The sequence below is a fragment of the Tympanuchus pallidicinctus genome, unplaced genomic scaffold, assembly GCF_026119805.1.
Source record: "Tympanuchus pallidicinctus isolate F22 unplaced genomic scaffold, pur_lepc_1.0 scaffold2, whole genome shotgun sequence".
NCBI classification, from domain to species: domain Eukaryota; kingdom Metazoa; phylum Chordata; class Aves; order Galliformes; family Phasianidae; genus Tympanuchus; species Tympanuchus pallidicinctus.
The window spans coordinates 1249162-1270245 of NW_026294721.1; positions in this window are offsets into that span (position 1 = coordinate 1249162).

Here is a 21084-nt window from a genome sequence, read left to right on the forward strand (position 1 = left end):
GCACTTGAGTCAGGGCTGAGGCTGAGAGGCTCTGACTAACGCTGGAGCAGTGACTTGAGCAGACCTTCTGCACTTACTGTGCCCTGATAGTTGTGCTTACCATGTGGGAGTGCCTTGCGAGACTGCAAGATCGAAATGGCAAACACAAAACATCCTGACTTGCTCACAAGGAAATGTCTACATCAAATTCAACAGCTTTACATTGCTGGAGGGAGCAATCGTGTTCTTACTTTCCAGTAGCAAATTGGAAGACAGTATGAGCCACCCCATGGGTTCACCTAGCCTATATTTGATTTCCAAAGGCAGTCAGGGGAGATGTGGAACAAAACCCATCTGCTTTCAGATTTTAGCCTGAGCCCTGATAGATTCTAGTGTCAGCTCTTTACTCTGATTCATGTAATTGCCACTGTGTTCTTCAACTGTCCAGGGGTGGAGGACCCAGGGTTTTGCGTCTTCCTACTGGGTCCCTAATGTTTTCTCCAGTTTTGGTCTCATTTATGAGTCTTCTTGCACTGAGATCATAGAACTCACAGAATCATTAATTATGGAGAAGACCTCTCAGATCCCCAAGCCCATCCTCAACCCATCCCACCGTGCCCACTGCCCACGTCCCTCAGTGCCACATCTTCATGGTTCTTGGACACCAAGGGATGGTGATGGTGACCCCACCACCCCGTGGTGATGGTAGGGATGGTGACCCCACCAGCACCCTGGGCAGCCTGTGCCAATGCATTACGCTCTTTCGGAGAATAATTTTTGCATAATACCCAACCTGAGATGCTCCAGATCTTGTGCAGATGAAGTGAGTGAGAAGCAGAGGTGGGTTACCTTGGCTGAGCCATTTTTTTTCCTACACATCTGCTCTTCCCTTGCTGGTCTCATCCCCATTGACATTCTTGTTAACTCTTCTGGGATCCCTACACACCAGGGAACAGTACAACAGTAGAACTGAGAGTTTGTGATCCGGCCTGCTATGAAAGTAGTAGGGGCCTATGGGCTTCCTGGATGCTTTCACTCTAAGCAGGGTTGAATAGGGATTGTAGGAGTGTGCATGTGGGCGTCTCAACATCTTCCTATTGACACCATGCCCTCCTTGGAGTGAAACATCCAGGTGATAGGACAGGCACAGCATGATCCTAAAAGAAAGGTCATGATGAGCTGATAGGGCTCATTATAATCACAGAATCATTAAGGTTGGAAAAGACCACGTAGATCATAAAGTTCATCATTAACAAATTCAGGGGTGTTCTACTCCTGGCAGTGGCCAAGGAAGAGTGATGTTGTAGGGGGAAAATCTCAAGTAAAGGTAGAGAGGAGGCTACAGCTGGCTTCGTTTCTGTTGTGGCAACACTGATGGTCACAGGTAGACCTAGCCAGGACAGTGGCACTGGATTAGAATCATGGAATTACAGAACGATTTGAATTAGACCTTTAAAGGCCATCTTGTCCAACTCCCCTGCAATGGACAGGAGCATCCACAGCTTGCTCAGGGTGCTCAGAAGTCCTGCCTCCCTCCACGCTAGCGGTGACGATCTCCTTGCCTTTGGGCAAGTTACTGCCTCTCTCCACACCTCAGTTCCCCTTATTTGTGAAATGCAAACATCTGCTGCTGTCCCACCTGTGTCTTTTCTTGCTCACTTACCCTCGAGGGCAGAATGCCAGCAGGGCAGGGGAGAGCCTCCCATGTTTCAAATGCTTCTGTATACTGGAGAACTCAGTAGGACCAGAAGTGTCCTTAGCTGAAGACTGAATTTCAAGGTGCACCATTTGCAGGGTGCATCTTTTCCTTGCTCCTTGGCATGCAGCACGAGGTGGCATTGTCAGTATGAAAGCATCTCATCTCCCTTTTGTTTTGTGTTGGAGTGGTTGAGATGAGGGGGACAGGATCTCAAAGTGGGACTGGGCAGCCATGCTCAGTGCTTCTGGACACACAGAGCTGCAGGCACATTCACCAAAGGGAACCGAAGGGTAAAAGAAAAAAATAGAAAGAGGAAGAAGAAAAAAAGCAGTAAAGCAGTTAATGAAGAGGCTCCTGCAGCCGAGCAAGTCGAACAATTCGTCATTTTCCAGCACCTTTTCTTTCACTTTGTTTGTCTTTGGCAGAAGGCTGTTGTGCTCGCCATCCCTCCCTGCTGTCCAGGGGGCTGATAGCTCCCTCTTTGGAGCCAAGAATGGCCCCATTAGAAATGAAAGTGTGCAGCACAGCTTGATTTTAATTCACTGCATCAACATTTCTAGATATATACGGAAAGAAATAAATTTGTAATATTATACACGCATGCTAAAGACTGGGGTTCTGTTGAGTGCTGTCACTGAAGTGTTGATGCCTTATCTCACTAATTTCCAAGTATTTCTTCAAGAAGCATCTTTCAAGTCCCAGCACTATGAAGTACAAAGTGAGCTTAGAGATGGAGCAGTTCTGTGTCAGCAGTGTCAGAGCAGGATGCAGCTTCCTCTCACCAGCTTCCCCGTCTGTTTTAAGCCATTTCTCAGAGAAATAAATGAAGAAGCAGAGCAAGCTTGAGCAATGTTTGGAGCAAACTGGTCTAAAACTGCCTCCAGTGAATGAGGCACTTTGTGATCCCTAAGCTTTGCAGAGCAAGGAGGTTTGGTCATGTCTGTGCTCAGAGCTCAAATGTCTTTGGGACAGTTTTGGAGGTCCTGAGGCCAATGGCACGAAGCAGTCTTCATCTGTGTAATTAAATTGTCCTGTTCTGCAGAACAAAGTGCCCAAAGTCAGCCAATTCGTGGGCCATGTGAGTGACTGACCCATGCATGGATCATACAGGGCTGTGAGAAAGTCAAATATGTGCCATGAGTTACTCACAATTCAGCAGCTTGAGTTCAATGCACTGTTCAGTTCTCAACTATAGACACAGCTTTTGGGACTGGGCTGGAAATGAATCTATTTCATCTTTTCAAGGACGGTCCCTTCTTGAACTTGTAACTCCATCCCTTCAGCCAAGGATGGTTCTTTCTTGAACCTTTATAATCATTTCTTAAACTGTGAGTGGTCCCTTTTTGAACCTTTATCTTCATCTCTTCAACCAGTGGTGGTTCCTTCTTGAACCTTCTCCTTCTGGCTTTGATTAGAAGAGAATGGATGAAGACAGAGAAGTCTTTAGGTCACTTTAGACAACACTGATGCAAAAAGACTGATCTGAGAGGTACCTCTAAATGCCTATATGAGGAATCCTCTGGTGCCAACATCTTTAACCACAAAAAGCAGTTATCCCTGCAATCAGTGGAGGAACAAGAATTGGATGAACTCTATGAATAACCACGTCTCCGTTCCCAGTAAGAATCAACTCAGTGCAGCCTTTGGACTCTTTTTTTTAGAAAGGTGTGGATTTACCCCCCTGGTTTTATAGCACAATTCTGCTAGCATCATTTTTCCTGCTGTGGGAGGTGTGTAACAGCACCTGCTGTGGAGGTGCTGGCATAGAGCTCCCCATCAAGACCACTCCTGCTGTCCAAAGGTCTTCAGCCATAGGGATGACCGTGTATCAAGTCAGACACATTCAGGACAGCAAACAGTTATCCACAACACACCTGGACACTGGGGTGAAGCCATGACTGAGCACCAAGTAGTCCTCAAGATACTCCAAGGCATGGATCCAACCTGCCGAGCCATTCTGCTGGCGTTGCTTAGCAAATCCAAAATGAGCCACAATGGATAAACAGCTTCATTTTCCCCTGGGCATAAAAATAACAGCTACCTTTTGCAAGCATTTTTTTTTCCTTCTGCTTCATTTTGTTGGATTTTCTTTCCCAGCCTGCCTGTTCCATAAAGAAAAGCTCTGACTACAAGACCAACTTCAGTCATTCTTTGAGTTTCAAATCGTTCTTGGCATGCTTTTTCCAACACGCAGTCTCCTCACAGAGGCTTTCCTAGGAGGATTTTGCAGGCGTGAGGCTTTTGTATTGCAGGCATCTCAGGTCTGAATCAAGGTATTAACGTCCATCTCTGTGGGGCTCTGTTGTTGGGCACGTTATTAGCATCACTCATGCAGTTTGGTCTTTGCGTGTTCTTCGTTTTTATACCAGCAGTGAAAATAACTCCATACCCTTTGATGTTCCCTTGGATGGAGCTTTTTTTTTTTCTTTTTTTCCTTCCACTTTTAGAATAGAAGCAGAAGAAAATCAATTTAAACAAGATGCAGAAAGGTTTCAAAACACAGTCTTAATCAAGTCAGCTTTGCTTCCCGTATTCCTCCAGCTCAGCTCTGAACCACCCCCCAAAACCTGGCAGTTAATGACAAAGGAAAATCAGCGATGACACACTTTGAAATCCTTGGCACTGAGTGACATGCACAACAGCTTTAAAAAAAGCCCACAAAACAATTGGCTGGAGAATTTTCTCCACTCAACTTCAGGAAAAAAAAAAAACCATCATTTTCTGGTATGGGAAATGGCTTTTCTGATCTGTCTTGTTAGGGAAAGGGCCCTTGAGCACAGCTAAATTGAGCTCTGCTGAATTTTCAGCAGGAGGTCAGGATCTTCACCAGAGCTGGGTTATCCCAATCATCTTGGTCGTCGAATCATAGAATGGCTTGGGTTGAAAGGGACCCCAAGGATCATGAAAGTCCACCCCCCTGCCACAGACAGGGCTGCCAACCTCCAGATCTGGCACTAGACCAGGCTGCCCAAATGATGCTGGTGATGCTGTCCCTCTCGGATGCCCTGCAGTGCACTGGCAATAGCAAGTGGCTGGGCTTGAAGATGGGCTTGAAACACAACTGGAAGTGGCACGATTGTCCTTTCGGATGCCCGTCAGCTGTGTGCTCATTCTCTTTCAGCTTTTAGATGGAAACTTTAATACCTGCTGACTCTTTTGTCTGTGAAATATCAGTAGCATCACACTTGGTCTGGACTCTGCTACCTGGATCTTGGCAACCTGCACCTTGGAGGTGTTTCAAGTAGAGATTGCAATGTTGGTCTCTCCCTGAGAGACAGAGAATGACCATGGGGTGACTGGCAGCCACCCCAAGGCAGGATGCATCTCTGGTGCTGCAGAGCTGTGTGACACTTAGGATGGTTTGTCTGGTGATCAGATCACTGGCACAGCTGTCCAGGGAATGGGAGAGTCACCATCCCTGGATGTGTTCAGGTACCATGGAGATGTGGCACTGAGGAATGTGGTCAGTGGGCACGGTGGGATGGGTTGGGGTTGGGCTTGGGATCTCTTTTCCAACCTGAATGATTCTGTGATTCTATGATTCTACGATCTCAGTGAAGGAGGAAGAAGACGCATAAATCAGGTTTCATTTTGGGTTTCAGTCAGGACACCTTGGGGGTCCTTTCATCCCTTGTCCCTTGAGGACAGCTGTAAGTGACTATATGTGGATTACACTAGCTACTAAAGTGGGGCTGTTCCAGCTCTGAAAGTGATGGTTCACTTTTTCACCATCACAGACCTGCCTTGACCCTGCCCTGCAGCCTTGAAGATGCAGCACACTGCCACCAGCCTCCAAAACTACATCACACTTGAAGTCTTTAAGACTCTGATGAGTGGGCTCCATGTTTTCTCCTTGATCCCTGATGACCAGCAAAACTCATCCTGGACTGAAAGCAGGAGAGAGATGATTTCCAGCAGAATACCAATTTTGATGATTATACGCTGCACCGACACACCATCAGAATAATGGGGGCAGCTGATGGATTTGGTAGCACTGGGCGCTTAACATTCTGCCTTGTTTTGCCTCCTGTCATTTCGTGGTGTTAATGGCTTCGCTGTGATTTGTTAGATTGCATGACCTCAAGGACACCCAGCTCCCTCCTTCGTTTCTCTTCCTTCCTTCTCTCCCTGCGTGTGTGTACGTGCACCTTTAATGGAAGGCTTTGTTTTAATAGAATCTAAATGACATGTCTCTGCTTTGGACAGAGTTCAGGAAAGCCATCACAAGGACGGAGAAACCACAAGCATCCTATGAATGATTTCAGCTCTCCCTTGATAAGCTGGTGACCTGTTCCAGCGATGAAGCTGGGGGCTATTGATTCAACTCAGGGCAATTGTGCAGGTTTTAGCTGAATTGACTTGGCACGTTGGCTGGAGATTGCACCTGTTTTCATGACAAGAATGAATAGCTGCTGAGCTATTCTGTCTGCCTGTCACCCAGTGGGTATGGGGACTGAGGAGCTGCTCCACGAAGGGTCAGGGTATCAAATAAATACTTCCGGGGCTTCCAGTCTTTGATTCTCTATCCCAAGTGGATCAGAGATGGTCTGTGGGCTGGAGAAACAGGTCTTCCTGGTCCCTGGAGAAGAAATACATCTTAGCTGAATCCTGTCATCCACATAGGAGTGAGATCAGAGCATGCACTGTGCTATCTCACTGCCCCATCTGCAGAAAAGAATCACGCCTGGTTCAGAGGTGAACCCTGCATGAATGTTAGAAGCAGAAAGGGAAGAGTCCCATTTAGAGGCAAGGGCAGCCAGACAGCTCAGTTGTAGAGGTATCATAGAATCACAGAACGTTTGGATTGGAAGGGATCTTGAAGCCCACCCAGCCTCATCTACTGCTGTGGGCTGGCTGCCCCACCAGCTCAGTCTGCCCAGGGTCCCATCCATGGCCTTGGGTACCTCCAGGGATGGGGCAGCCACAGCTCTGGGCAGCAGCAACAGTCTAAACCTTCTGCCTTTCGGTTTAAAGCCGTTCCCCTTTTGTCTCACCACTGTGGTCTAAAAAGTCCTTCCCTATTATTGGACTTGGGCTCCATGATCCTTAAGAGTCCATTCCAACTGAGGATGTTCTACCATTCTATGATTGTTTACGAGCTCTCTTTAAATACTGAAATCAAGGGCTTTTGTGCAAATCAAAGAGCTGTACCTTGGTGCCAAGGTAATTTGGCTCTGGTCTATTCCCTCATGATCTGTCTGGCTTGGCCTCACCATTCCCCAGTCTTCCTGCTCCCAAAGAAAGAGTGTTTTCCACACTCTGGGGCACAAGATGTTTAAGTTCAGGCAACTGAAAGAGAGCCTTTGGTCTCCTTTGACTGTGGCTGTAGGAGTGTAGACGCCTACACTTTGGCACTGAAACTGATGTGTTTCCATCTATCTGCTAATTCTGCCTGGGGATTCAATATATTGTTAATAATGTGTCTAGCAGGGGAGGAGAGAAGTGTCTCAATTTTCAGGCTTATTCAGCCTTGAAAACATCCTTGCTGCGCTGTTGGGAACTGTGGTGACGTGGCTGCTTGCAGGGTGTCTTGGGGTGGTGAATGCTTCAGGTTAGCTGGGAAGGGGGTGGTGGAGGATCTTGAAGCACAGGTGAGACCTTTCAGCTTGGCCAAAGGGGCAATACAACCTGATGGAGCTCTGGGTGTCCCTGTTCTGGAGTTTGACCAGATGGCCTTTAAGGGTCCCTTCCATTCTATGAGTCTGATTTTATGTGCACGAGGGCTGTCAGGGGAACCACGACTGTAGCAAAGAGAAGTGGCCCCCAATACCCCCACTGCTCCATTGCCTGAGGGAGGAGAGGGGGGTTTGTGCAGAAAGTTGTTTCACTGGAGGAACAACCCAAGCAGGCTGTGGATGCCCCATCCCTGGAGGCATTGAAGGCTGGATGTGGCTCTGGGCAGCCTGGTCTGCTGGTTGGCGACCCTGCACACAGCAGGGGGTTGGAACCAGATGATCACTGTGGTCCTTTTCAACCCAGGCCATTCTGTGATAACCCACCCAGTCCCCCCTGCAACTCCACAAGGAATAACCCTGTTGCCTTTGCAGCTTTGTCCCCACTCCCATGTTGCTCCCACCCTTGAGAGAGGAATTATTCAGTGGCAAATAATTGCACACTGCGCTCCTCCAGCCTCCACAGCTCAGTCAATTCTAACAGCCCACTGTGTTCTATTGCATGGGGCTCTTTCCTTTCTCCTTTGTCTTCAACTTCCAGATTCCTCTGAAGGTTCAGAATGGAAAGATCCCTCCTCTCTGCCCTTATCTGCAAGGTGAAAGGAGGGAGAAATTGTCTTCTGCCTTTGGGAAGATAAGTCACGTTGGACTCTTCCCCTTTAGAAAACTCTCTAATGCCATTTATCAATTAATTACCGGGTTGCATTTATGCCCATTAATTCCCCTTGCTGTCTTTCATTTTTGGAAAGGTCTGTGCTGCCCAGGATCTAATTGTCCTGGTCTTACATTGCTTTCTTTCTCATTTTCAAGCTAAGTGGATGCCAGAGCCTTCAAAAGCAGCTGTCTCTTCCCCCTCCTCCTCCACCCTGGCCATGCTCAAAGTGGATTTGGCTGGGCTTGGGGGAAACTGATTAATCTGTGTGGCCCAAGCTTAAAATCCTAATTCTACTCCCAAAACAATCATTGCCAGATGCAGGGAAACATTTTTACCTGGAATTTTTTGCCTGGAAAGAAATACTTTCAGGTCACCTGCAACATGCGGGGATTTTATATCAATCTTGGTTCATCCTTTGGATCCAAATAACCAAACCAGACAATTTTGAAAAGAAATGATTCAGTTTACCTTTGTTTCCACCCCCCTCAAACAGTTTAATATCTCCTTTTGAAACAATACTTGACTTTCTTCGCTTCAAGTTAAAACACAAACGTATTTATTTTAAATGGAAATAAGTTCCCAAGTAAACAAAATGGGCTTATTTTGTTCAAATGATTTTCCACAGGAAAAAAAATGAAAAGTATACCTTTTGGATAGGTCCAAAAATGCTTTTCTTCAGTTCAATCACTTAATCACAGAGCTTTTCCTGCCCCTACCCCACAATCACCATCCCCAATGCCATCGAGAAGAGCGCAAATGCTGCCATTTAAGCCACGTTTCAGCAGGGAAAGATTTTCTCATCTTTCTTGTCTTAACCAAGTCAATTTTTAGAGACCTGAGCAGAGTCTGATCTCTAGGGCAATGTGCTTGGATGCTCAGATCCAGCAAGAGCCCAGAGTTTCACAATCCTTTTCCCAGAGCGCCCAATGGGCTTTGGATGGCGTTGTGCTGAAAGCCAATTAGAAGAAAATCTTTTGCAAAAGCCCTGGCTTTGGCCAGGAAAAGAAGGCCGTGATACACACAAATCCCATCAGTTCCTACAGAGAGATGAATGTGTCTGGAAAGCACAGAGGTGGTTGTGAGGTCATAGAATCTTAGAATGGCCTGGGTTGGAAATGACCTCAAAGCACATCCAGTCCCAACCCCCTGCCATCAGCAGGGTTACCAAGCTCTAAGTCAGGCACCAGATCAGGCTGCCCAGGACTGCATCCAACCCAACCTTGAACATCTCCAGGCATGGAGCATCCACAAGTTATCTAGGTAAGAACTTCTATGAGTTCTCCTATTACCGTGTCTCACTGGGGACCAGAAATAAGCTTTCATGCATGGGGTGGGCTTCCTTCTAGAGTGTCTTCACCCAACCCATGGGTTTGTGGTTGCTTTTCCATCTCTAGTGTCTCAAGAATCTATGAGACCTCCACTTAAATGAGGAGAAATAAGCATTTCTCAGCAGAGGTATGGATGAACCAGATACCTGAAGCAAGGTGGGTTTGTCCTAGCTGTCAAGTAAGTGCAGCAACGACTGTGTGAAACTGTTATCCAAAAATATGGGACATTTCTGGGCTGTAGCCCCAAAGCAGGTGGGCAGTTATCTATGCTGCTCCCCATGGGAGCTGTCACACCAAGGTTATTGCTTTGGGGATGACTGGAGTCTGACCATGCTGGACTGCAAGGATCACAGCACAGATATCATTGGTCTCCTTGCCATTGTTACTGATAAGAAATGCTTCCAAGAGGAAGGTATCCAAACTCAGGGGGTGCAAAGCCAAATGCATCTCTCAAACCAAGCATCTGGAGTTGGAAAAGCATTGCAAGCCCTCGTATTATAGGTAGATAAGCACATATGGCTCAATTCTAGCCATGAGTATGGTGCTAAAATTGCTCCCTGGGGATAACATGTGAAATGTGCAAATGCAGTTTGCACCTGTGCAAGTCCCAGGAGTGCATAGGTAAATTAATGATCTGCCAGCACTGTCCCTGGCCTTTCTAACTCCAGGCAAGTCATAGAATCACTGAATCATTAAGGTTGTAAAAGACTGCTAAGATCATCAAGGGTGGCCATAATCCCATCCCCACCATGCCCACTAAACACCTGCCAGTGAATCAGTTTCCCTACTGGGGAAAAGGTGATAGGGATGAAGTTATTTTTCTTGCTTCCTAAGAACACTGGCATCTTTTAGTCCTTAACGATGCTAAGATACAGGAAGAGCTGTTAGCAGCATCACTGTTTACATCTCTCAAGGGAAGATGAGCTGTTATGCTTGGACTTAAAAACCTCTTGTGTAGCAGCATGTGGCTGTGCCCTGGGTCAAATGGGACAGATGCTTAGAAATTCACTGTTGGAGAAAATAGAATGGTGAGGCAGTGGTGGGAGACCCTGTTGCTGCACTTGTCTTCAAAATCAGGTTGAAACCTGAGTGCAGGTCTGATGCAGGCTCTTCCCTTGGCCATGAGTTTCACCTAAGAAGACTGACAAAAGTATCCCAGCTAAGCAGAGGGCCAAAGCCACCACACCAATGCTGCCTCAGCTACCATCCCCATTGGCTCCTTGCTTGGATTTCTGATCACCCATCTTTTCTTGAGTAGGTTACTGCAGGGCAGCATCTCTCTCCCATAATTGCCCCTGCACCATGGGGGGATTTATTTTGCTGGGCTATTTCCAGCCATCACCATTCCAGGCTCCTTGCCAGCTCTGTGCTCAGGTCTGTCCCTTCCCTCTTGGGAACACACTGCTTAATGGTGGAGACCCTCGTAAGACCCGAGGCCAAGGCCATCCCCATAAACATCATCCAACTGTTATTTTTCATTACAAAGAGGATGACATGCTCAGCAACTGAAACTTCTGCGCTTCCTTGCTTCTCTCTGCATTTCCAACCGTCTTCCTTCTGCATTGCTGGAAAATCAGATTGCTCACCAAGCTCTGGACGTGACTGTGATCGGGAGGGTTTGTCACACTCTCTTTTTCCTTGGGAATAAAACAAACCCAATGGTATCTGCTCCAGCTCTTACTGAAATTAGGGGAAGTGTGAGAAAAGGACGTGTTAGCTGGTGGCAGTTCAGTTCTTCCAAACTTGAGAGTGAAAAATGGAGTAACGCTGCAGTGCGTGGCCGCACTGCCCAGAGCCATTAATTGTCTTTATGGCTCCTCATACCAAGGTGAAGCAAAGAGTGGATGCTGGTTCCCACCCTGAGAAAATGAAGTTTCTTCTTGTTCTTCAGGGTGTTTGAAAAGGAGTAGGGTTAGGGTTAGATAGGACCAAGATCTGGAGGAGGAATCAGAGGGAATATTCTTGAATTTCTTTTTATTTCCTCCCTCCCTTGGGTACCATGATGGCAGAAGCAGGAAGAGAAGCCAAGATAATTGCCTGAGGGGTAAGGAGAAGATGAACCCATCATAGAATCATAGAATAACCTGAGTTTGAAGGGACCCATAAAGATCACTGAAAGCAACTCCTGGCTCCACACGGGATCACCCATAGAATCATAAAATCATAGAATGGACTGGGTTGACAAGGATCACAATGATCATCTAGTTTCAACCCCCTTCAGCCCCCCTGCTATGTGCAGGATTGCCAACCACTAGACCAGGCTGTCCAGAGTTGGTGCAGTTGGACCCTGCAATGGAATTAGGAAGTTTTGCTGAAGTCCCTGCCTTCTCAGGGTGTATGAATAAAGGAGGAATAAACCACACTTGTGGTTTCCAGTGATTTTCCTTTGTGGAGCCAGCCCTCATGTGTTGTAATAAAAGGGCAAACCTGTAAGGCTGTCCTAGCTGAGCTTACCTTTCTTGGGCACCTTTTTCCCCTGGAAAAGCCCTAGGAAATCTGTAGGTTGGAAACATCTAGAAGAGACAGAAAGATGACTTGTGATCCAAACCATGGATGTGATCCAAATCAGATGTGGAAAAAGTAACAGCTATTGCCATGCTTAACATTTAATTCTTAGAATAATGGAGTCATCAAGGTTGGAAAAGACAACTAAGGTCATCTAGTCCAACTGTCAACCCTTCACCACCATGCCCAATAAGCTGCAAAACCCATTTCCAGTGGGCTGGAAGATTGGAATTCGGCTGGAATGCAGTGTGGGCAGTGCTCTGCCATCTTCACTTTCCAAGCCTAAATTTAAGGATGGACAATATTCTTAGGAAGCTGTCAAAGTCCAGGTGCCACCTTCCTCTGATCGATGTGGGCTGCCTTTGGTCAGCCTCCCCACCTGGACTTTTATTTCCTCCTCCAGACCTTCAAGAAATGGTTTCTTCTTTCCCATCTCCAGATGGAAAAGCCAGAGAGCAAAACCCATCCTGGCTCCTTGCCACTCCTATTTTGCATCAACAGCTGTGCCCATTTTACTGCACAAGCCTTTGCTCGCCTTCCTCTTCTCCCTCTTGCCCTCCCTATTCCTTCTCTGGACATTTGCTGATGCCAAGCCAGCATCCTGACAGCCAAAGTGACATTGTAATTTTCTCCCTGGCAGTGGTCTGGGTTGTCTGAGGACACACACAGCAGAAAGGGAGGATGGGATCTGTTTTGTAAGGCTCGCTGTAGTTGCAGAGGGGGTTTGGTCTGCCCAGGAGCGTCGCGGTTGCCTCTAGGATGGGACCCAAAAAGTCAGAAGGATCATGAGGCCCCAGTTTCACAGTCTGTATTCGTACTGAAAATCAAGATCAAGCCACCTTTTGCCTTTCTGCTAGGATGGAAAGCAGAAGATTTGGCAGTGGAACATGGCGAGTTTGGTGATGGAGGCTTATTCTCCAGGGGCCAGCCCCAGTTTTTGCCATACCCTCCCCAGAGAAGCTGTGCACTTCCCAAGCACCTCCACTCTCAACCCATCCATAAGAAATCACCATAATCCAGCTCAGTGGGTGGCATTCCCCTTCATTTCATGCCCATGATATTCACTCTCCATTAATGCCTGCCTTAAATAACTCGCAGGGCGGTTCTGCAATTTGGGCAAAGGAAGAATCTGTATGTGTGAACGGGAGGAGATGGAGCGAATGTGTAATTGGGCTTAATCTTTCCACACTCAAAGAAGCAACAAAACATCTCTCTTCGTCTATTTAGTCAAAACACGGCAACATCATTGCTCTATTGCTCAGGAACAATAAAGATGCAAATAATGTCAACGTCTCCCAGGCTTTTGCCAGGACGTTTACTGGGGAGAATATTATTGCGTTCTGATTGCTTTGTATGAAATCCACTATCAGTGCCTGCACGTGGCTCTGCTTCTTGAGGATGCTGAACTAAATTGGAATGAAAATGAGGAGCACCGTGTCTGCTGCTCTATCTTGATGCTCTGCCTTGTGCTTTAGTGCTGGAAGAAGAGCTGGGAGGGAGGGCTTTGGCGGTGATTCTGAGCTATGTCCAGGTTTTCTTTTTATTAGGAAGTAAGGGAAGTTTTGGGGCTTAATTTTTCCTTGGGCATCACTGGGACATGGTGGAAAACAGCGGGCAGAATCATGATGTAATGCTTGGGTGTCACAGCCAACTTGTCTGCTTGAGTAGCCTAAGGAAATGGAGCTCTTTTACTGGATAGGTTTGGGGAAATCCCTGTCCAGTACCAAGCTAGAGTGATGGGGTAAGGAGCATGGGCATGAGGAGGTGTTTGGGTTGGAGAAGAGGAGGCTCAAGGGAGACCTCATCACTCTCTGCAACTCACTGAAAGGAGGTTGGTGGAAGGTGGTGGTCGGCCTCTTCTCACAGGTATCAGCGATAGGACGAGAGGCGTTGGCCTCAAGTTGTACCAGGAGGGTCAGGTTGGATAGTAGGAAACGTTTCTTCCCCAAAAGACTGGTCAGGCACTGGCACAGCTGCCCAGGGGATGGTGGGGCCACCGTCCCTGAAGGTGTTCAAGAATTATGGAGACGTGGCACTGAGGGCCATGGTGAATGGACATGGTGGGGATGGGTTGGGGTATGGATTGGATCTTTCCCAACCCATGGAAAGGGTCTTTCCCAACCTGAATGATTCTGTGATCCAATCATGGGGATGCATGAGGTGGTCCGAGTGGGAAGTCAGCAAGGTGGAGCTGGCAAAGAAAAAAAAAGAGATTTTACAGGCTCAGCACTGAGTAAGGGAGGTTGGAGCTGGAGAAAGACTGCCCTGAGGGTGAGGTGCAGCCAGGCTGCACTGCCAGCCCCAGCACTCATACATCCTGATGGTGCAAGTGGGATCATGGTGCTGGTGTGTCCCAGTGACCTCTGTGCCCCAGGGGGATCCAGGAGTTGGTGGTGATCACTGTCAGCTCAGTGACTGTCAGCTCCTTCCCCAAAAGAACTTGTTACCCATCAACAACAGCCACGATCTGCTCATCACTTGTGATGCTGAAGGCTGCATCATATGACTTTAATTACTACTGATAGGAGGTAGTGACAGATATTTATCCAAAAAAAGAATCCTTTGCTCCTGAATTAAATATTTAGCTGAAAAGTGAATGGCATCTCTGATAGGGGAGCTGGAAAATTCAAGAGAAGAGGTAAAACGACGCACGTTAACCAGATATCTGACACATGCATGAGGTTCATTTTCTAATATCTAATGTATGAAAGTGTCAGTGTACATCTCTAGCTGTGCAGGAGGAATGATTTCCCTATAGCATGTGGCTGCTTAACAGAATTCTGGTTCCCAAACACTCTGTCTTCCCAGAATAACACTGATACAAAAGCAGAATTAAGCTTTAAGTGGAAGGATTTGATTTTTTTGCCAAGAAATTTAGAAACAAAATAAGATGTGTACTTCAATTTGGCTTGAGTTCCCTTTTTCTTGATTTTAATTGTTGAAATGGTTGGACTCTTCTCTTCTCTTCTCTTCTCTTCTCTTCTCTTCTCTTCTCTTCTCTTCTCTTCTCTTCTCTTCTCTTCTCTTCTCTTCTCTTCTCTTCTCTTCTCTTCTCTTCTCTTCTCTTCTCTTCTCTTCTCTTCTCTTCTCTTCTCTTCTCTTCTCTTCTCTTCTCTTCTCTTCTCTTCTCTTCTCTTCTCTCCTTTTATCTTTTGGAATGATGAAGGCATTAAGACTCGTATTTGAAATGCAAGAGTTTTCCTGGATATTTCATTAATTCCCAGCATGAGAATAAGGAAAGATGAAATAGAAAAAAAGAGAGCTTTCCCTAGAATATAAAATAGCAGTGAGATGTTTATTTTCAAACACTGATATATCTGTACCTAAAATCCTGTTCAGCTCTACCACACAGATAGATCTTGTGCCTGCTCTTCTCCTCTTCCTTCCATTCATGTTTCCCTTTACCTCTTTCTGGGGAGGAATCCTATGGTGAATATTTTACTCAGCTTTATCACAAATCAATGAGTTTCAAAGGGACTTCTTGATTTGTTTGGTTTGTTTTGCTTCAGCATGGCAAGAAGTGAAGGTTGCACTTGGCTTGTGCTTGCACTGCTGGAAGCCAGTGAAAAGGGTCTTTAAAATGGGAAGGAAAAACCCAAACAATATGCATATCTATGCTTATTTTCAAAAGAATTTCAGCCTCCTTAGGTCAGTTCATTCAGAAATGCCCTGTTGTGCTAAAAACCCACAGCCTTTTCCTGCCTACCCATTATAAACCACAGCTGCCCCAACCTCACTATTATTTCAGCCTGTCCCACGGCACATTTCTGAACTCGGGGGGTTTCTATCTCTGGCATCCTTTCTTGCCCATTCTCCCACCAGTTCCTCCCCCAAACTGTTTTTCCTTCCTTCCCTTCACTCCCCAACCCTCATCTTCTACCCTCATCTTCTACCATTCATCTCACAGATTAAACTTTCTGTGATGGCCTTTGGAAAAATCCCAGGATGGAAGAGTTGTTTCCCTCCCAGTACCTCAGTAGAGATGTCTTCAAAGGTGAGACTTCTAAATGAGGCTGCTTGTCTTTGTCCCCACACTGTTATCTTTACTCAGGGTTTTATTGAGCTTTCCCAGGTCTATATGGCTTCCAGCAGTGTTCAGCTTGCTGAATGCAACTGAAAGGTGTGAGGGAGGTGAGTTATTGTCAGACTGATGTCCACTTTGGAGATGATGGCTCTGGGATATAGGACTGCCTACCCACTCCTCAATCTCTTAGCTCCCTCTCAGACCCAGAGCCCCATTACACTCATAGCACATCATTGCCTCCAGATTTCTTTGCCCACTTCAGGTGTAGCTTGTGTACCATCAACCCAACCTGTTCTATCATTGCATCCCTCCCACCTCCCCATTCCTCTCTGCCCCATTCCCCAGTTCTGCACATCCCAGCATTCAGGCTCTGTAGGATTTCCAAGCCTTCTGCTCTAGGATATCAAATAGGACATAAGATAAGGAGTGGCTCATTTTGGAGTAGAAGACGGAGGGCAGGTGAGACATCCAAGAGCATCTCCAGGAGCACTGGGCCTTCAGCTGCCATAGTTAGGTACATAAACATCCAACAAGTATTTGAGCACCTATTAAATCACCAAAGGTCCACAGAGCCACTTGTTCCCTGAATTTAAACTTCCTTCTCTGACCAGTGGTGTGGCACTTCAGTGGTGACCAGTCAGTGGGTGTTGATGTATGTGGTGCATGTGTGGACACCTGGTGCAGATGGGGACACCTGCACGTGGGCATTGAAATCAATGAGTTAAATCCCACCTGCAGTGGGTGAGCTGTACTTGCCTGTCTATGTTTAGATTCGGAGCTGTAACTTGGCAATCCCTTTGTTAGGCAGGAGATCACAGAATCACAGCTTCATAGAACATCTTGAGTTGGAAGGGACCCACAAGGGTCACTGAGTCCAACTCCTGGCTTCACACAGGAACACCCAAGATTGAATCCATATTTCTGACAGCATTGCCCGAATTGCTCCTTGAACTTTGGCAGCTTTGGTGCCATAACCACTGCCCTGGGGAGCCCTGTTCCATGCCCGACCACCATCTGGTGAAGAACATTTTACTAATGAAGAAGTGAAGGAACACCCATCCCATCATCTCCACCTTCCGTTGCAGGCCAGAATGACTAACGGAGCTGGGAGTCTTCCAGAAAACTTGAACAAAAAACAATGCCTTGCAACATAATCAGAAACAATTGAGCTATTTTGCTTTGGAGGGCTACCACCCATCAGGAGCTGATCTTGGCAGTACTGGGGAGCAGTAGTAGTGTGAGTCACAGGCATAGAGAGAGCTCTACATCCAACAAAAGTATGCTGGGTTGGTTCAAGATCCATTGGGGTGAAGAACCAGTTCCTTGAGATTCTCTGTAGATTTTCAGCACAAAGGACTTGAAGTTATTTACAGAATTATTTAATTCCAGTGGGAATATAGGTAGTTAATCCTGCCTCACCCTGAATCATTTAATGCAATGAAGGTCACTGCTGTAGATGCCAAAACAGGCTTAGGGGCACCTATCATGAGCTCCAGTGCAGTCTCCATTCATGTGCCTGATGTCATTTAGTCTGAAATACCCAATATTTCAGCTTACTTAGAGCACTATCAAACAGAAATGCTTTCCTTATACCCTTTGCCTTTCTCATATCCTCATTTTTCCAATCGCTTTGGGTTCCCCTCATCCTCTCAAATCTTTCCTCCTTTTGCACAGGCAGTGTCAGCACACGTGCCCACACGGGTATGACTTCTTGCCCCGAGCCATACTTGAACAAAACATCCAGAAATGGATGTTCTTATCTGGCATCTATTGTGTGCAGAAGGGAATGGATTCCTTGCTGCTAATTGCCAGCGCTCCCTGCAATTTGTTGCACATTATTTCTTTTTCCTCCTCTAATTAAGGATTGCTTTGTGTTCTCTCTGCTTGTTTTGTGGCTCTTTCTCCATCTCGACCTTTTTGATGTGTTTTTCCTTGGAGGCTGCTTCCTCCCACCCTCCACCATCTCAAAACATCATCTGTTTGCTCTCTTGGGGGGGGCCCTTCCCTGTTAAACCACTGCTGTTTCCAGCACACCAAGGTTTTTTTTTACTACTTCTTTTTTTGTTTTTTCTTCTTCTTTTGCAGTCTTCTTGCTTGCTTTCTCCCCAGCTGTTCCTTAAATGCTCCTTGCATTTCTGCTTTCAAAGTGTGCAGAAATGGTCCAATCTACTCCAATTTGGACTCAGGTTTGCATTTCTGGAAATTGCCCTGGAGTTCTAGATTACTTTGTATTTACAGAGGCTTCTAGCTGATGGTGTTTGATGGGGCAGTCAGCCCTGAGGTACTGTGGATGTGAAATGAGAGGGGTCCAGGAAGATGTGAAGATGCCATTCTCCTCTGTTATTTGTTGTCATGGCTAGGTGAACATGGAGTCTATGATCCAAGAAGCACAATGGCCAATTGGAAGGCATTCAAAGAAATGCCACTGGACAGGTCTGAGCTGTAGCAGACTTGCTTTCCAGTTTTTCAGTGTGCTGGGGGAACTGTGGACTGCTTTGATGCCTCCATCCAGCACCTGGAAGTGTTTCTGGACCAGCAACACCGAGGAGATATTTGTGCAACATCTTGCTTTTCTTGTGGGAGCTCTACAGAGGGAGACATGGGTTACATGTCAACATGTATTTCACTGTGTCCATCACTGGAGCCAATTGCAAGACAGCTCTGAGGCAGAAATGGAGTTGGCAAGCACAGCAGCTTTCTCGGGTTATTAATGCTCAGCAGTTCTCAGACTAAGCTGTAATTTGGGTCAGACCTTGCTTGGGCAGCTGTGCTGAATGCAGACACGGGGAGCTCAGCTATGCCTTCAGAAAGAAACCTGTAGGTCTGGTGGCAGAGAGCCTTCCTCTATTGCTTCCCTCAGGGACCATGCCTCTCTGCTACTGCCAGCTAAAGGCTCATTTCATGGTCCTCAAATCAGCGCAAGCCAGTCCTCCTTTCTTTGTCCCCATTAGCTGTAACACAGGACCTTCCTGAACAGAAATGTGGCCTTGATGTTGACCTGATGGAATGTTGTTTTTCCATGAATATATTTCCAAATCTGTCATCAGGCACAAGGAGAGCCAAATTCTCCAGAGACACTGCAGGAAACAGAAGCTTTGGGTACTCTGACTTTACCAGACGACGAACCAGCTTGGACTGATCTGCATCTGCACTCCTTATATCCATGATAATTGGAGGGGGTGAGATGAAGAAGTGAATTGCTCCTTCCCACATGTGAAGGTTTGGTTTTTTGGCTGCTGACCAGCTGGGTTGGACAATGTGAGGATGTAAACACCGTGTGTGTAAGGCTTGGTTTGCTTCCTGGCTGTATGGCCTTTTCTGGGACATATCCATGACACCATCAGTGGAATCCAGGACGTGGTCACACACTTTGGCTAAGCCAAGACTGGCATCTCCATATTCCCTATATAAAACCTTCCCCCTGCAAGAAATTTTAGCTTTGCAAGGATGTAACCTTACTTCTATTGATGGGCTCTAATTCAGGAAAAGGCAATTCTGAGGGTTACTCCTGCAAAAGCCAGTGTCGTGGTGTAAGATGATTAGACCCGAGGATCCCAAATGCTCAGCCAGCCTCCAGAATTTATCTCTCTTCCATTTAGGTGTAATCATAGTCATTGCCTTCTTTCTTAGGGAGTTTGGTATCTCTCCCATGTTTTATTTCACCAGCTGAAGCTGGCAGGGCAGAGAAGATGGAATCCAGATTTCTCATCTGCCAGTGTAAACAGCCCAATACTCAGTTCCTTCATAGAGACATGGTATGTAGGCATGGTGGACGTGGTGATGGGTTGGGCATTGGACTTGATGATCTTAGAAGTCTTTTCAACTCAAATGATTCTGTGATTCTATGTAAGTTTTCTTGCCCCTATGCAGCTTCCAAATCCATATCTTGATCCTGATGGTTTGGAGATGGGACTGCTGACATCTGGAACAAGGACGCAGGCATGGCTGCTTGGCCACACAATGCAAATGGCACCAGGAAAGGCAGTAATGCTCCTTCCTGAGGGTGCTCTGTGAACCTGCCTTGAACACAAGCCATGAAGACTGTGAGTCAAGATCTTGGCTGCCCATCAGGGTTCATTTGTGAAGGGTTCCATTGACGGCAAACAGAAGCTTTCTGAAAGCGTAGGGAACCAAGCAGTCATCCTCAACTCCTGCTGCAGGGCTGCTGTGGGTGGAGAGATGCTCACTGAGTCACATTTTAACCCCTATTCTTTTATGTTTACAGTCTCACTATAAACCTGATCATCTCCCCCAGCAGCTCCAGGCCTGCTGTGTTTGGAGGGGGAGGAAAGCTATTTTTTGCAAAGGAAAATGTCTTCTTGAGGATGGACTTCTACCTGTGGCTTCTGCTAATGGAGGCCATTAGGTACCCTGCCATGCTGTGGCAGTAATGGACTGTGGCAATCTCAGCATTTCCCTGGGTAAATGTTGAGCGTTCCCCATCTGCTCTTTTAAAATAATGCGATTTAACCTAATTTTTGGTGTCAAGGCGTTTGGTTAGGGAAATTATATTCTGTCAACGAGGTGTCAGGCTTGTCTGAGTTTTAATAAAATTATGACACCCTGCGCAAGATGGTAAATGAGTAGTTCCTGTGTACAAGCCTTGTTTTCAACCAGCAATTTCTTTTCCTGTGGTCCCGGAGTAAACAGTAGATGACAGTCCTACAGGAGCAAAGCAAATGCGTTGTGACTAAGAATCAACTGCCACATGGCTGGGAACAGTGGGATACAAATAGGTTCCATCACTGGCAGCACGTCTCACTTGAAAGGGTTTTCTGGGATGATTTGGAAGTGATTTATTCTTAACTCTTGCATGGGAAGAGGGGAAAATTAGGGGAATATCAGGAGTAAAAGACAGTGGGATATGCCATGGAGAGCTGGTCAAGAAGGTAGTGAAGGGATGGGATGGAGCTGCTTTGCCACATCTCCAGTGTGAAGCAGGAAAGGAGCTGTGGAGACCTGGAAATGACCAAAATTTTGGCTTCTAATGATGATAGGGAAAGAAAGAAATGCTTTGGGAACCCTAAGGGCATTCGTGTAAGAACTCTTTGAGTCTTAAGACTCAAAACTGAGGGGCTGGAAATGAGACCATCTCTGTTGTAAGGATATCCCAAGCCTGGTAAAGGCAGAGGGCCTTTCATCCCATTGGAAAGAGAGCTCCTACAAAGCTCTTGTCTCCAAACAGAGGGAAATGTATACTATTTATTTATTATGTTTTTTTG